Source organism: Bactrocera neohumeralis, chromosome 4, assembly GCF_024586455.1.
Source record: "Bactrocera neohumeralis isolate Rockhampton chromosome 4, APGP_CSIRO_Bneo_wtdbg2-racon-allhic-juicebox.fasta_v2, whole genome shotgun sequence".
NCBI lineage: Eukaryota > Metazoa > Arthropoda > Insecta > Diptera > Tephritidae > Bactrocera > Bactrocera neohumeralis.
Window position 1 is genome coordinate 70,226,639 of NC_065921.1, and position 17,137 is coordinate 70,243,775.

The window sequence follows — 17,137 nt, forward strand, 5'->3', positions numbered from 1 at the left end:
TTCAATGCTTTATATGCGCCGACATCCGGACGTGCTCTGAAATAAACAAAACCAATCAGCTGTTATTTCCAGTGAGTGAAATTCCTATTGGAAATTTGGGGAGCATGCATACTGGCAGAGCATTTAGAGAGAGAGAGCGCGTTTTTTCTCTAGCTTGCGAGAGAAAAGCAACTTATGCTTGCTATAAAACTGTTGGGTTTTAAAAATTTCTCTCAAGCAATCAAAATTTTACTTTTGATGCATGGGAGAAATGTTGCAAAACGACTTTTTGAATTATATATTATATTTTTTGAAGAAGTACAAGTTACATATTTAAAAACACATTTTGTAATTTAAAACGAAATTTTGTTTTTTTTTCTTTCGTTCGATTATTAAATAAAACCTTACTTCTGATATCTCACAGTTAAATTTGGAATGCTTGTGTCAAATATATCACGATATAAAATATATATCGAGCAAACGCATGATATATTCCTTGAAAATGTCGTACACTTTTTTGTCACATGAGATTAAAACAAAGTAAGTTGAGTAAGAAACTTTCATAATATAAATTTGACAGCCTTTTAAACTATCTTCGGCGGGACGACTATTGGCTGCAGGAGTCTTTATGTATATACAGAACCTTCAGGCATAGCTCAGTGGGTAATGATAGTTGGGACCGACTACATGACCCAACAGGCAAAGAAGGCTCAAAGTAAATATAGTACAGGAAGCTTGGCGCAAAGGTGTGTTAGCTACGCCAAACACTCTAAACATCTATACGGATGGATCCTAAATGGATGATCCGGCGCTGGAATATACTGTGCAGAGCTAGGCAAAAGGCAGCCTTTTAAGTTGCCGGACCATCGCTGTATATTTCAAGCTGAAGTCTATGCTATTGCGAAAGACGCGGAGTTGACCACTAATGCACCTGCAGCCAAATCCAGAGTCAACACCTACGTATACAGCCAAGTAGCAAACAAGGCAGTAACCTCGTATCGCATATCGGCCAGAAGTGTCTTGGAAAGCAGGGCAGCAGTGAAAAGTGTTGCCCGAATTAAGCAAACTTAACTTATACTGGGTGCCAGGCTACAAAGGTATCAAGGGTAATGAAATAGTGGACAAGATTGCCAAGAATGGTGTACGTCTAATATCCGAAAACGAGATCAATATTGGGAAACCCATGCATTGCCTATACTACGATCTTGACAGAAGCATGGCATATCAAAGCCCGATGGAATGAGCTACCTTTCTACCAGAAGTCATGTGCAAAGCGATAGATCGGAGGTGCACAAAATTCCTAGTGACACTCGATAGAAGAGACTGTAGAAACATGATGATAATACTAACTGGTCAGTGGTCTAGTGGTGTCACACGCTCGCAGGATGGAGCTGACAAATCGAAAAGACTGCACGAAACGTCTAGAGCAGGACACAAGGGAAACAATGGACGATCACTTGCTCCGCATTGGCAAGATTATGCTGTAAGCATCTGGGATCTCCACGTTATTATACACTGGAGGAGGTATCGATAGTGAAGCCGCAGAGTCTGTTAAAATTCGCGTCAAGCGCAGGCATCTTAAACGATGGCTACTCCTCTTGGAGCAACTGCATTTCATCTGGTATTGCAAAGGACCAAAACTCGTCTATGCGTGACTTATTGGCTTACCAGAATAACCCAGCCTAACCTTTAAACTACACTTTACTTTTAGCCAACAACAAAGCAATTCTCATTTAGTATTATTAAAATTATGCTAGAAAAAATATCAAATAAATTTTTATATCACCTTCAACAATTTTTCTCGCTTGCTATAAATTTACCAACTTTCCGCATCAAATCTCTCGCCAGCGCTCGCTCTTAGCTCCCAAGCATTGGCGATAACACCGCCAGCATACGAATTCTCATTGGAACTGCCGATGAGCCAGCGAACGAGCACACCAACCAGCCGACCATTCCTGTTGATGAGCCGCCGCCGCTGCCGTCGTCGCCAGAGTCAGCAAGCCAGTGCAGCACTTGGCCGCTACCATGTGTGGCATGTGGCAGTTGTAAACGAATCGTGTGCAAGTAAGGAAGTACGTCGCGGTTGTTGTGTGAATAAATTACAAGAAGTAGTAAAAGAAAACGACACGGTGTAATGTTTTGCAAGGCAAACAAAGTGCATTTTTCCGAGTGTGTTAAAAATTGAAGTCGCAACCGAAAAGCGGAGAGTTAATCAGTGAAAAGTTGGAATTTATTTCCATGAATGCAATTGATTGTGGGGCATTTAATGTGTGGTGAAAAGCAATTAGAAAACCGATGTGAACGCAAACTGATAAGCGCGTGTGTAGTGTAGAAGCAAAGCAGAGAAACCAAAAGTGCTCGCGAGCTGGCTGATAAGCAACGGTCAAAGTGCGTGTGGCGTCTACGGAGTTTGCCGTTGCAATCACAATTATTTAAGAACAACCTAAAACATCTCATCTTAAGTGCTGCAATCTGCTGTGTGTGGCTCGGCGTGAGTTCATTGCAGTCAGCGGCCGCGCGGCGCGTTAGTGTGAACCAGCGTGCGATTGACAGCAACAGCGCGTATGTGCCGCAGTGATAATTGCACCATAAGTCACTTTTACTGTGCTGAGTGACGCTTTTGATGCTGATAAGCGGGTGTTGTCAGTCTGCAGTTGCAAATTGGTGCAAAGTGTTAAAGGTGGCAGTTGCAAGTTGCTAAAAAATTAGTGTGAGACAATTTTAAAAGCAAGATAAATATTTTTGTGTTGAAATTTTTCATTTTCGTTGCGCAAAAGCTTGAGTTTTTAATTTTTAAAAAATCTTGATTCCTTGGAGAAAATAAAATTGAATGATAAATGAAAAAAGTTGAATGTAATTACAACCCACCTTGCGGCTTGACTGAAGTAAAATAAAGGCAATTTCAGCAGCTTTTCTAATTATATGCAGCAAATTTACGGTATTTTATAACTGTAAAGCTTACAATTTATGCAGCACATTTTAGAAAAATAAAAACAACAATAATATAATAAAATTATTTCTCGATTAATTAGCAATTAATATAAAATTTCGTTATATAGTGTGAGACGACGTGAACCCCAGTGTGTGAAGAGAAAGTGCAGAAACAAAAAAAAATTATAAAAAAATAACAACAACAACAATTTTTAAATATTTTAAAAGTATTTTGTGAATTTTCTTTGCCTTGAATTGATTAAAATCGCAACATTTTCTCATTGTTTTTAAAACAAAACTGCTTACAGCCACAGAAAACAACAAAAACAACAACACAGAAAGTCAGCGAAAAATATGAAATTTAAAAAATAAAAATAAAATTAAAAATAAATGTAAAAATATGAAATTGAAAAAATAATAAAAAAAGGAAAATTTTTTGCAACAACAACAACAATAGCAAGCAAAAAATATGAAATTTGAAAAATAAAAAAAATTAAAAAAATTTAAAAATAAATAAAAATTTGTTTGCAGCAACAACAATAGCAAATAACTGACGCTACAAACGTGAAAACTGAGAAATACTTGAAATTACAACAAAAACAACAAACAATATCGGCCCAAAATAACTTAAAACTAAATGAAATTAAAAAACCAATCAAGCAAAGTTATTGAAATGTCAAAGTAAGTGAGCTGCTAGTCAATCACAGCAAAAAATTGCAACAAAAACAAAAAAAAACAAGCATACGCGCGCGCTAACTTATTTGCTTGGCTCCCTTGACTACCGCTTGCAAAGGCAAACAAATACAAGAAAACAACAAAACGCACACACATACATACACACACAGAGCTATAAGCCGAAACACACATACATATATACATTGCGGTAAATATACAAATAAATAGCTGTCAACGTCAGGTGCATCAACCTAAAAGGCTTGTTTAATTACAAGGCAGACACAGCGTAAAAGTGAATAAAAGCAAACACAAACAACTACAATAACAAAGTAAATTGTAAAAAACAAAAACGACTACAATAACAAAGTAAATTGTAAAAAGCAAAAACAACTACAATAACAAAGTAAATTATAAATTCGTAAATAATTAAAAAGAGCAGCGAACAAATGCGCCAAAAGGCGTAAGGAAAACCCATACTAGTGAGACACTAAGTTAAAGATACAACAATAACTACAAACACATTGCAACAACAACACAGCCAACTAAAGCATTAGCAAGCAGACAGTGGCAAATCAATTTCACAAATTAAAAGGTAAGACGCTTGCCATTTATTCTAACGTGTAGGGAGGGAGGGGAATTTAATTACAAGCTAGTATAAATATATGTATTGAAAAGCATAAGCTATTGACAGCCGGCCTAAAATAAGTAAGCAGTGTAATTACTAAATCGACAGCAAATTCGCAAGGTGTGAAAGTCAGGCATAATTAAAGATTGGCAAAAATAGTTGTGAATGTTAAAATTGCAATACCGATAATACAGGGTTTTCCAATAAGAGTGACATGATTTCTTTTTTTTTTTTTCAAAAACAAAAAACACGCTAATTGTTAAGGAAATTCAAATGTTTTTTTATTTACCGTGAAGTAAAATCGATACAATTAAGATCTGAGTATAAGATCATTCAACTGGCCTTCATGAGTTTTTCTGCAGGAACGAATTTCGATGAACCCAATTTTCGAGTACTTTTTCCACTAAATCAAGTCGTATGTCATGAATCAAATGTCCTATATTGACTTCTAAACCTCGAAGAGAGTCTGGTTTATTGCTAAAGACTTAATGACTTCAAACAACCTCACCAGAAGCAGTGTAATGGTGTTAAATCACAACTTCTTGGCGGTCATTCAATGTCACCATTTCTTGGCATAATCAAATCTCCAAACTCTTCTTGCAATAATTCGGTGATTGCAAGTGCTGTGTGGCATATAGCCACGTTTTTTTGGAAATAAATATTGTCAAGATCAACTTCTGCCAATTGCGATCATAAAAAGTTTGTTATCATCGGTGTTTTCATTGCTTCAAAGACGACGATTTCGATACTAACGAGCGTCACCGTGAAGGAGGACCAAAAACCTTCGAAAATGCTGAATTGGAGCTTGTTTCTGCATTGGGAGCCACCCGCCAAGCCATTGGCAAGCGACTATACTCACTGGCAATGCTTTAAAAAAAGTGTTTCTACTGTATGACAATGCCCGCCTTCAGGTTGCCAAACCGTGACGTCGCATTTTTGTGATGAGTAGAAAATGTCGCACTTTTTTTAAGGCAACATTGTGAGAAAAGAACAAACGAACTTGAAACAAACTTGAAAGCAACATTTTTAAAGGAAAGAAATCGCTATTAAATAACTTGAATCTGTTTCACGAGTTCAGACAACTACTGCCAAATCGCTAATAAATAGCGTTTCACAAGTTCAGTTACTTAGAAAAAGCAGTCACTGTCAAATAGTTTCATTATATTGTTGGTTTCAAAAACTTTTCTATTTAATTGACCTTAGGTAGGTAAATAAGGTGCATGTCTGAGGATGCACATAGGCCTTTAGTAGATCCATTATGAAACCAATGATGCTAATTTCCCTTTATTTTACTAACCACCACCCTGTGCCCTTGATAAAGTTCATCAATGCAAAAAGTTTTATTGGTGCAACTTCTGAGACCTCTGAGAAACTCTTCTGAGAAACTCTCAATCGATTGTTGCTATTATTTTATTATATAAAGCTTTGGTTTCAATAGAAGATGTTCCACAGTCTTCTCTTTAACCTACTATTGACACCTTTTCTAATAATCTTTTTATGATATTCACAGTCTGCTGGAATGTCTGCCTTTAACCTGTTAGCACTCTTACTTAAATTCTTTTGTCATTCCTGGGTTTTGATAGTTATTTTTTCAATATTTCAATTTCGTCTTATTCCCATATTCTATTCATGCCACATTTGCCTGCGTGTTGAGCAAGTCTGGAATTGATTACACCGATACTTAGCCACATTTATAACATATCTGGCGATTAGAAATCTACAAGTAACCAGAGGCATACATATGTTTATCGTCACCTAAACTTCAAAATAACGTAACATCAGTTTACAGACGAAGGAAAAACGTTATAATAGCTAATAAAAACCGCTCATATTGAAACAAAATTTTAGTTTTGGTTATAAAATGGCTATATATTAGTTATTGTATCTGACAGCGATTTTCGATTTTTTTTTTTGGATGATACGTTGCATTGCATTTTAGGTGACGATACATTCCCTCTTTATGGGGGTATAATTGTAGGGCGGTGACTCTTCCGGATAGTTCATCTACTTCACAGTTATAAGTATTATCACCGTGTCCTAGAAGTTAGTGTTGGTTTTTTAGTGAAATAGTAAGTTAGGTGTACTAAATGATCATAATGCCTTGATCATTTAGTACACCCAACTTCTTATTTCTATCATTATCTATCCCTAAGGGACTTTAGTGATTTCTAAGCCACTTGGTTTCCTATGAATAATTCTAATTCTAAGCACCGTCTTTGTCAGAACAAAACGGCTTTCTATAATTGCTGTGATTTACACCAAATACAAACTAAGAAAACTTTTAAAGTTTTTGCCGTCATTAAAAAATTTTACTCTATTTCTTAAAATATCAAAAATGAGAGAAATGTATTTTAAGCCAATTCTGCAAATGTAAGAAAGTTGAATTTCTTATCATCTTAACAGCTGTACTTTTGTGCAGTACTCGATACTCTTCAGAGTTTTTTTGCTTTTTTTAATTGATAGAGCTAACTGTGAAGATTTCATTAAAATAATATAGTATATGTAGTGAGCACGGCATTGCTAATTGTTTTGAGTTATTGCTGTTGCAAACGAGTGGGGATTCAATCTTTGTTAGCTTTCGTTCCTTATATGCAACCTCGTGATAAAAATTTCGTTTGATTGATTTCAGAAAACAGACTTCTTTATAGTGCCGTTGGTTATGAACCACAGAAATCCTTATCACTTCATATTTTACACTTAAAATTCCGATTTCTTTTACCTACTCTGAAGTCTTAGCTATATAATAAAGTACCATACATAAATCAAGAACCGAAGCTCATTTTGAGCTTCAAGCGAATATCGTCTTATTGTTGCTTCATTATTAAAAAGCCTATATAGATCTTTGAAATTTAGTTACCGACTCTGTTTCATAATCTCTTGGGTAAACCAAGCCATAGAACAGCTTCAAAGAATGTAAAATGTGAATCGCGGTTTAAAAGTAAAGTAGCATCAATATTTGAAGACTCTATGAGTATTTTTTATAATAGAGCGCAGCATCGAAAGCCGGAGTATTGAACTTTAATCCGCTGAATCTAACCTGCTCCAACTAAATGATCAAAATTACAGCAGCATTATTTCGAGTTATTTTGTGCCTGACAAAAGTTGAATTTGAGTAAGCCTGTTGGAAATTTATCATTTCTATATCATTTGAGAATTCAGACAGTTGGCGGTTACTATATTTAGCTCCGATTAGGACTTATCGTCAATACACGAACTTACACAGTTAGTTTGCAAAAATATATATTTGTTTATTTTGGTAAATAGAAACAAAAATAATATTTCAGAATACATAAGAGCATATATGTACCTCTCCTCTCGTGTATATACATATGTATAGTTAAACAAACATATACATTAGTGTAGGTCAAAAGCCAAAAAAAAAAAATTTCGCTTCGTACTCTAAAAATTGATTGATAGGCACCTTGACAGACGGCAGCGTTAATCCGGATTAACTGCGCACTTAATCAGATCCAATTTTTTAAATGACAAATGGCAGCTATGCGGGTTTGAAACTCTCGTAAACAGTTGATAGTCATTTTTATAACATTTTCAATGAAAATGGATAGAAGATGGGTTACAAAACCATTTTTTATTACGAAAACATATGAAGATGTTATTTTTAAAACTCATTATAAAATAACATCACAACATAAAACTTTATGTTTTATTATTGAAAATTTGAAAAACAGCTACAACACTGACGCTTCTTTTCAATCACAATAAATTAAAATTGGCCATTGGCGGTTAATACTTTAAAATTTTGAGGATTAAATGGGAGTTAGCAACGGCGTTAGCTTCACCAACTCCTGAATTAATCCGGATTAAAGCAATTAATGCAGTTAATTCGGAACAACTCTGCCGTCTGTCAATGCTATAAGAAAGACTCTCCAAGTATGAGCTCTAAATTGTAACGGGAAGGTCTTTCATATAACGGTTTTCTTCTCATATTTCATTTTCATGGGTAGGAAACTCAATGCTCTACAATTTGGTCTCTCTCGGTTTTTCCTATAAAGTCTATAAAATATTTCTTCAAATAGTTCGAAGCGAGATGTTAATTTTCTAATCTGATAATACGAAAAAGAAATAGAAAACCGTGAGGCAGTGGACCTTCGCATTACATTTCATAGCTCATACTTGAAGAGCCTTTCACAAAGGAGTCTATCAATCAATTTTTCAGAGTACGAAACGAAAAAAAGAACATTCGTTTTGTTGTACCCACCCTAATATACATACATATATATGCTTAAGCTTAGAGCACCTGCCTCAATATGTAATTTTTTGCCACCTTACCCTCAAGCTAATGGCATTAAGAACGAGGTTAAGCATAAAAACTTCTTTAGTGCTAAATTTGAAAGCAAATAAATGCAGAAAAGTGAAAACAATAAAAACAGAGGCTCACAGAACTACATAAATGAAGTGGCGTGAATTTTCACACCGTGCTATTAGACACGTTCGGCTGTGCGCTGCTGCCAATAGCGGCGATGCATAATGTAATAACACACCGCAACAACAACAACAACAAAAACATGTTAAGCATACAACAACAAAATTAACGCGAAGCAGAAGTAGAATATTTATTTATGCTCATATATGCGCGCTAACTATGCTGATTTATGTGGCAATTTTGATACAACAAACACACTCACACTGACATACAGCATAACAGCACTTCGAGAGCCTACTCCCAGCTGTTATACTAGTTTTATTGTTGTTGTTTTTATGTTGCAAAATTAATTAAATGTTAAATGCATGCGTGTGCACAGCAACGTTAAAAAAACCAAACATAATAATAACAACAACAACAATAATAATAGAATCAACACAGTGGCAGCAATAAGCGCATGCCACCACAAGTGCGGCAGCAGCATTAAAAGCAAAACTGCAAATGAGCAGCGCTAGCAGCGGCAAAAAACAAACAAATTGCATCAATAACAACAACAACAACAGCTGCCAATCAAAACGCACCATTAACAGCAGAAATTTTCAAAACCGAATCACTTGTGATTGCTGTTGGCCAGACAGACGACGACGACGACAACGTCGCTGCCGACGAGTGTTTGCACAGCCAAACGGGCAATTTGCAAGCAACAACAGCAATAACAACTACAGCCATAAAATACAAATAAAAGCGCACAACGCTGCAAGCAGCTGCAACAGCAAATTAGCGTTGCTGCATGCAACCTGGCGAGTGTATGTGTGTGTGGCACAGCCACTTTGCCATTTAGTAGTTTAAAGCTCCTGCTTTGTTGTTGTTGCTTTTGTTGTCGGTTTCCAGCGCGCATTCACTGTTTTGTTATTTGTTGTTGTTACTCTTCTACAGATTTTCTTGTAAATGCATCATTATACGCGGCCATAAACTTTGTTATTATTGCTGTTGTTGTTGTTGTTGTTGTTGCTATTATTATGTATTTACTTTTCTCATTATTCGCACTGGGCGCTGCAGCTTCTTTTTTGTTTTGTTGCTCGCGCGCTGACGTTTCTTCAAGCCGCGTTTGGCGGTTGTGGTTAGTTGTTATTTTTGTTGTTATTATTGCCAGCTGCTTATATTTATTACTCAGTAATTTTAATGTAGCTTGATTACTGAAAATTGTTCTTTTAAACTAATATTTGTTATTGCTTTGTTGTGCTTGCCGCAAATTCGCTTTATTTCTGTTCGTCATCGTGCTGTGCTTCTGCATTTGAGCATTCGAGCAGTGCGTGAAGCTGTGTTATAGACTTGCTATTACATTTATTTTTTGTTATTATTAAAAGTGCTGTATAATGCCACAAAAATGCGTTATTTTTTAAGAAATAAGTACTAAAAATTCTGCTATGCCATTGCTGCCACACGCTTAATTGTAAGATGGAAGGCTTCATATGGTTTAAAATGTTAATTAACTTAATAGCAGTCTTGAAATATACTTATCAGTGGCGAAATTTTGTAATCCGCCGCTCAAATATTTCGTCGTTTTTGGAAAATGTTGCATAAACACAGGCGTTTTATAACTAATATGATTGTTTTATTTGAAAATAATATTAAAAGTCAATTCAAATCACTTAAAGGGTATTGTTAAAACATATTTTGTATTCAATTAATTTCGAAATATTGAAATTTTTAGTAGTAACAAAATTAAAAATATGTTGCATATCTCCAGGCGTTTTATTAAAAGTTTGGGAATTTTCTTCTACTATTACATCTATTAATTTATATAAATAAAATGTTCAATTATGGTTATTTTTATATCGGTCTTTATACGCATAATAATATTTAATAATTATTGAACTCTATATTTTAGTAAAAGTCTTACAATTTAAATTAATTTTTAAAAATAGTTATCAGTTATGTATCTAAGCTGCTTCACAATTTTAAAATATCAGTTTTATTTTATTATTTTCTGCTAAAATACCTCGTAGTTTTTAGAAAATGTTGTATACACACAGGCGTTTTATAACTAACATGCTTATTTTATTTGAAAATAATAATAAGAGTCAACTAAAATCACTTAAACGGTATTGTTAAATCATATTTTGTGTTCAAATAATTACTGAAGACTGAAAATTTTAGTTGTAACAAAATTAAAAATATATGGCATATCTCTAGGCGCACTTTTAAATTTTTGACTTGTTGTATTAAATAGTTAGGTATTTTTGCTCCTTTTTTATCTATTTTTTTATAAAATTAAATAATAAATTCTGTTTCTTATAACGGTCTTTATACCAAAAATCATATTTAATAATTATTAAACTCTTACTTTCAGTAGAACTCTTTTATTTTAATGAAATTTTGAAAACAGTTATCAGTTATGTAGCTAAAATGCTTTAAAGTACCACTTTTGAACCACTGCAACTAAAATATCTCGTCATTTGTTTAAAATGTAGCATACACACAGGCGTTTATTTAACTTATATTTGAAATTAATATTAAAAATCAATCAAAATCATTAAGTCGTTATTGTTAAAAAATATTTTGTTGTCAACAAAAAATTTTAGTACCAACAAAATTAAAAATATGTATGTGGCATATCTCCAGGCGTAATTTTAAATTTTTTACTTGCTGTATTAAATAGTGAGGTATTTCTGTTTATTATTTATAAAATCAAATGTTAAATTGTGGTTATTTTTATATCGGTCTTTACATCGAGAATAATATTTAATAATTACTGAACTCTATCTTTCAGTAAAAGCTTTACAATTTAAATGAACTTTTGAAAATAATTATCACTTTATCGCTAAAATGCTTTAAAATTATAAAATACCAGTTATTGATCTCAACTTTGAAATTAAATTTGCTCTTTATCTCGCATAAAATATAAAATGTTGCATACTTATAGGCGTTAGCGCATAATATATGCAATATTTGTTCCATACATACAAGAGAATACAAATAAAAACACCAACTTCATATAAAAAACATGTTTTATATTTCAAAATAACACAAAATGCTGAAAACTTGTGTATGAAAAAAGTCTTGCCTATCCGCAGGCGCAATTTTTGTATTGCTGTGCTTTCAATTTTTGCATAGTTTATAATGTTTCACAGTAACGCGAAAAAATTAAAAAAAACTAATTTAATTCATATACATACATCTATTAAGTATGAAGATACACATATATGTATATGTATATATGTATATATGTACGAATATTCGTTTTTTTAAAGTGTATATAAAATTTCGCTCAAACCCACAAATATTGTATTGTTGTTTCCTAGCATGCTTTTGCATTGACATGTTATTTTTAATAGTAAAATAAATAAATTATTAAAATAATTTTTAGTAAAACAATTTTATGTGTATTTAATAAAAATAAAAAAAAATAAATAAAATATAAAATAAACAAAAAAATAAACAATTTTATGTGTATTTAATAAAAATAAAAAAAAAATAAATAAAACATAAAATAAACAAAAAATAAAAACAATTTTAAGATTAATAAAAAATTGTAAAAGTTTTTAATAAAAATTAAATTCCAAAAGCAAACAAAAACACCAGACAATATCTAAAATCAAATCAAAATGCACACTTTGCAGCGAAAAATATTTTTAATGAAGTCAGAATAAAAATTTTCATTTATTTTTGTGCAATTTCTAACATGGAAAAGAAATTTTCTCAAAAAGCTTGATATTTTATATGTATTTACTTCATTCACCTGCCCATTTGGCACACTTCTCTACGAAAAACAAATTAAATTTGAAAATTTCTCACCTTAACTTGAATCTGAAATATTTAATAGCCGCTCCGGGCATTTCATTTGAAATTTCATACTGTTTAATTTGGTTTTGCGCTCACTTATTGTATTGTTGTTGTTGTAGTTGTGCGTTTTCTTTGCTACGCAATTTATTTGTTTTTATTTATTTGTCTTCTACGTGCTGCGGTCTACTTTGTTGCTGTTAATATTCTATTAAACAACAGCTGTGACTTTATACCAATACCAACGCACGTACTACAATACATGTCAGTATGTGTATATGTACATATGTATGTATGATTATACCATTGTTGCATATTTATACGCATTCATTGTTATTCATGCATGCTTAAAACGTACTTATTTCGACAAACGGCCATTTGTCTAACCGCCCAGTCTCGTGCATATGCGGGCGTGCTGCTTGCTAGTCACAATTTGCTATTGTTGTTGTTGACCGCAACACATGTATTGCATATTGATAGCTGAAGTGTTTGGCATTAAATTCGTAGCAATTTAGAACTTTATTTTCACACCGAAAAATATATAAAAGTTATAAATGAAAATTTTTAGTGGTAAGGTTTGCGTGGCCACGAGTGTATATACTCTTACAAGCACGTACTTACATTTTAAAATTATTTTCTCAGTAAACACATATCCTTGTTGCTTCGGTTTATAACTTTTGCGCATATTTCGCCGGCGGTATTTATAAAGCCGGCTGCCATGGTTGCCACAGACAAAAAACCTTCTTATTTATTTACATTAATATTATTATTTACGCTGTTCATATCATTGCTGTTATGAAATTCCTTTTCATAAATTTTTTGTCGGTGAATAATATAACTGAATACATACATATAATTATGTGTATATTCATATACCAATGAAATATTTACCAATTTCTGCCGCTGAAAGTAAGGCAACACACTTTTTTCTAGCGTTTGTTTAATTAGAACTTTCTGTGCGGTAATTAAAGCTTTTAAGCACACATAAAAAGTCATTTGTACAGCGGCACAAAGGCTAGTAAACACATATACTTATTCGTATAAGAACAAAAACTCATTCCCGTGCGCTTAGTTTGTAAGTAAAACAAGTAGAAATGCAAAAAAAAATCTTTAAAAAACTTAAACAAATTTTTAGTGCAAATTAACAACAAAAAAAATTAATTCAGATAATAAAAAATATTTTAAAATTTCTTTTATATAGAAAAAAATAAATTTGTATTAAAAAACAAATTTTTAAATAAATTTTATATAAAAAAATTATTTATTAAAATTGAAAAAAAATGTTTAAATATAAAAAAAAACAATTTAATCAATAACTAATTTTAAAAAATTAAAAAAAGAATGCAAAAAAAAAATCTTTATAAATTTAAAAAAAATTTTAGTGCAAATTAACAATAAAAAAAATTAATTCAGATAATAAAAAAATATTTTAAAATTTCTTTTATATAAAAAAACATAAATTTGTATTAAAAAACAAATTTTTAAATAAATTTTATATAAAAAAATTATTTATTAAAATTGAAAAAAAATGTTTAAATATAAAAAAAAAAACAATTTAATCAATAACTAATTTTAAAAAATTAAAAAAAGAATGCAAAAAAAAATCTTTAAAATTTTTAAAAAATTTTAGTGCAAAATTAAAATAAAAAAAAAATTTTGATAATAAAAAATATTTTAAAATTTAGAAAAAAAATTTTTTATAAAAGTAATAATTTTGTATCAAAAAAAAACATTTTTAAATAAATTTCAAATAAAAAAATTATTTATTAAAGTTAAAAACAAATTTTTATATATACAAAAAAAAATTAATCAATATCTAATTTTAAAATATACTGTAAGCAATTTTTTCTTCATATGTCCATTATGTATGTGTGCTGTGTTTCACAGCGCACCACTTTAAATATTCCTATCGTGCCTTATATGTACATGTGCTTATATCTATGTACATATACCCGCTTATCATACTAATATACATGCATAAAAGTTGTTAAACTTACTCAAATAACTATAAATATAAAATTTGTATCGGAAATCACGCCAACAACTAATGCCCCCATAAATTATTCACTATCCAGTGGTTAGTTGTGGGTGCATTTTTCGTATGCAAAGCACATAAATAGTTGGCAGCAGTTAATATACACGCGCATGCATACACAAATACATACACACGTACACGTGGGTGCGTGTACCTTCGCTTGTACTTACAACACGAACACATGTTGCTGTATCTTTAGGCGGAATCTTCAAATGACAGTAGCACAGTTCAAAGACCCACAGGAGCGTTGCTGCCAAAATTGATTTTATTATTTTTTAATATTTTATTCCAAAATCGTCGTTTACACGACATTGCTACTGGCGGTAAGGAAGTGATTAAAAGACATGTCAATTTCTGCTGCTAGGTGTTAATAGCCGGAAGAAGCACTTTTTTGTTGAACAAAGTTTCGGCTTATCTACCATTATAGCTTTTGTTGAGGTTTGTCGAATTCAAATTGAGTTATAAGCAATGACAAATCGCTGAAAAGAAAATTAAAAAATGGGAAGTAAATCGATAATATGATCATGATATGATACATTACTTTCTTATACGAAGATAATTTTATGTTGGGAGACGGAAGCTACTAAATTATAAAATAGAGCTCTTGGAAACTTTTTTAAAATAATATAGCTTTCCGCTATAAATATTTAATTTTATTAAAATATGTTTAACATCATTTTATCGATCTTAAATCCGAAAACATAAATATGAAAATTGAAAATGTGATTTATTATACTACTATACCGTAGTAGGGCCTAAAATTATTCGAATAAACAGAAAATTACTCACTCGAATATCTGGTTTATAAGCGTTCGTATAAATATTAACCGCTTTGTACGTATGTAAGTACCTATTCAGGGTATTGCAGACCGACGAATAATGTTCTATCCGGTTAGACGATTAGTAATTACCAAGAGCTCTTTTTTATAGCATTGGTCACCATACGAGTATGTGCCCAATGAGGTGCGTGACTTCATTAGAAAATACATAAGTTATTTATCACTTAATAATTATGCACCTAATTGTAGGCAACGTTTGACAGTTATTAATAGATGCATACATATGTATGTATATATAATATATAATATAATATAATAATGTAGTTAACAGCTTGTTGCTCAGATTTCTTAATCTTCTTAATAAAGACGTCAATGAAACAATAGAATGTTAAGTTTTTAAATATTTTATGTAGATTATTTTACAAAAGAAAAAGTTTTTTGAGAATAATTGATCTTTGAACTACACTGTCACGCGACGAAATGAGAGAGTTTGATAATCCGCAATTTTAAAATTTCTGCGGGCAATTTTTTTATATTTACTCTTGGCGTTGGGGAATGAATCTTTATATATCATAATATATAAATAATTTATTAGGACTCAATATAGAATGCTTTGAAGTTAACCCTGAGATATCCTTAACCAAAGCTTTGTACAATTTCAGCACTATTTCATATTTGGACTTCACTATAGAGGCCACAAAATCAATAGATTAAACAACACTTTGAGAATAACAATTCTCTGTGAATTTAATCGTCCTTCTGCCAAACCAAGAACTACTCACTGTCTACTTCCATATAAATTGGTCTTAAGTGATTTGAGAACACGAAATAGAAACAAAAAGGTACGACATACTTCATGCCAAATTATTGAAAAACAGAGAACAGGGTAGATTGTAAGTCCACGCGTCCCAAGTTTTTTAACTCAATAATGAAAATTAATACTCCATTGATTATTACAAACCCCTTTTCAATTTAAGCAGTTGCGATGTTCACTGCTAACAAGCTAATAGGAAATTTATAAGTAAATATCTGTAGGTATACAAATATATATATAAATATATGAAACAGTCTGAGTATGTAACCCATTTTCGACGGTTTTTCAAGCATAAATCAGCCAATACTGTTGCAATTTCACCTTTGACGTAGCCCCACAGGAAATAGTCTAACGGCGTCAAATCGCACCATCGCCGAAGGCCAATTGCCTGGGCCATTTCGTAAGATAACACATTCACCAAACCCGGTTTACAATAAATCGATTGTGTGGCTTGTGGCGACGTCCTGTTGGAATTACATATTTTGAAAGTCCATATCATCCAATCCGGACCAAAAATATTCGGTTATCAATGTGCGGTAGCTATTCCCATTCACAGTAATGTGCCGGTCTTGATCATCACGCTCTTAAAGTTGAGGCCACTGATTCCAAATTTCGGTGGTGAATTGTAATAACTTCGACTCGTTGTTGGATCGTATATTTTTCCATGATAAAAAACAAACCTTACTGAAGAAAAAAGGCAAAAGAGCGTAAAAAAGTATGGGGTCGTTTGCTGTCCCTATCGGTCTACTTTTGTAGTGCCCTATTGAAAAATCCTTTATAAACAAAAAACATAAGAACAAACGTTAACTTCGGTTGCACCGTAGCTATAATATCCTACATAAATAAAATAGTTTCAATACAAGGACCTGATTTTGATCGGTAAGTTTGTACGAAAGCTACATGACATAGTGGTCTAATATCGACGAATCCGACCAAAGAGCAACTTCTTGGTGAGAAAAGAACGTGTGAGAAATTTCAGATTGCTATCTCAAAAACTGAGAGACTAATTCGAGTACATGGAGTAGTGATGAGCGATATTTCAGTACCGATGATTTTGTCACTGTGATTGAAAAATCGCAAATCGCAACTGCGATCACAGTTTGTAAATAGCAGTTCACTTCTATGAACTGCG

General features: G+C 32.2%; 1 protein-coding gene across 1 annotated transcript in view; it reads left to right on the forward strand.

Annotated features, from left to right (window-relative positions):
• The first annotated feature begins 2,002 nt into the window (after nucleotides 1-2,002).
• Nucleotides 2,003-17,137, forward strand: part of LOC126757277 (uncharacterized) — a 292,908-nt gene continuing 277,773 nt past the window's right edge. The window contains exon 1 of the mRNA XM_050471055.1: nucleotides 2,003-4,177. The gene's annotated coding sequence lies outside the window, so the exon portion shown is untranslated. The remainder of the gene's footprint in view (nucleotides 4,178-17,137) is intronic.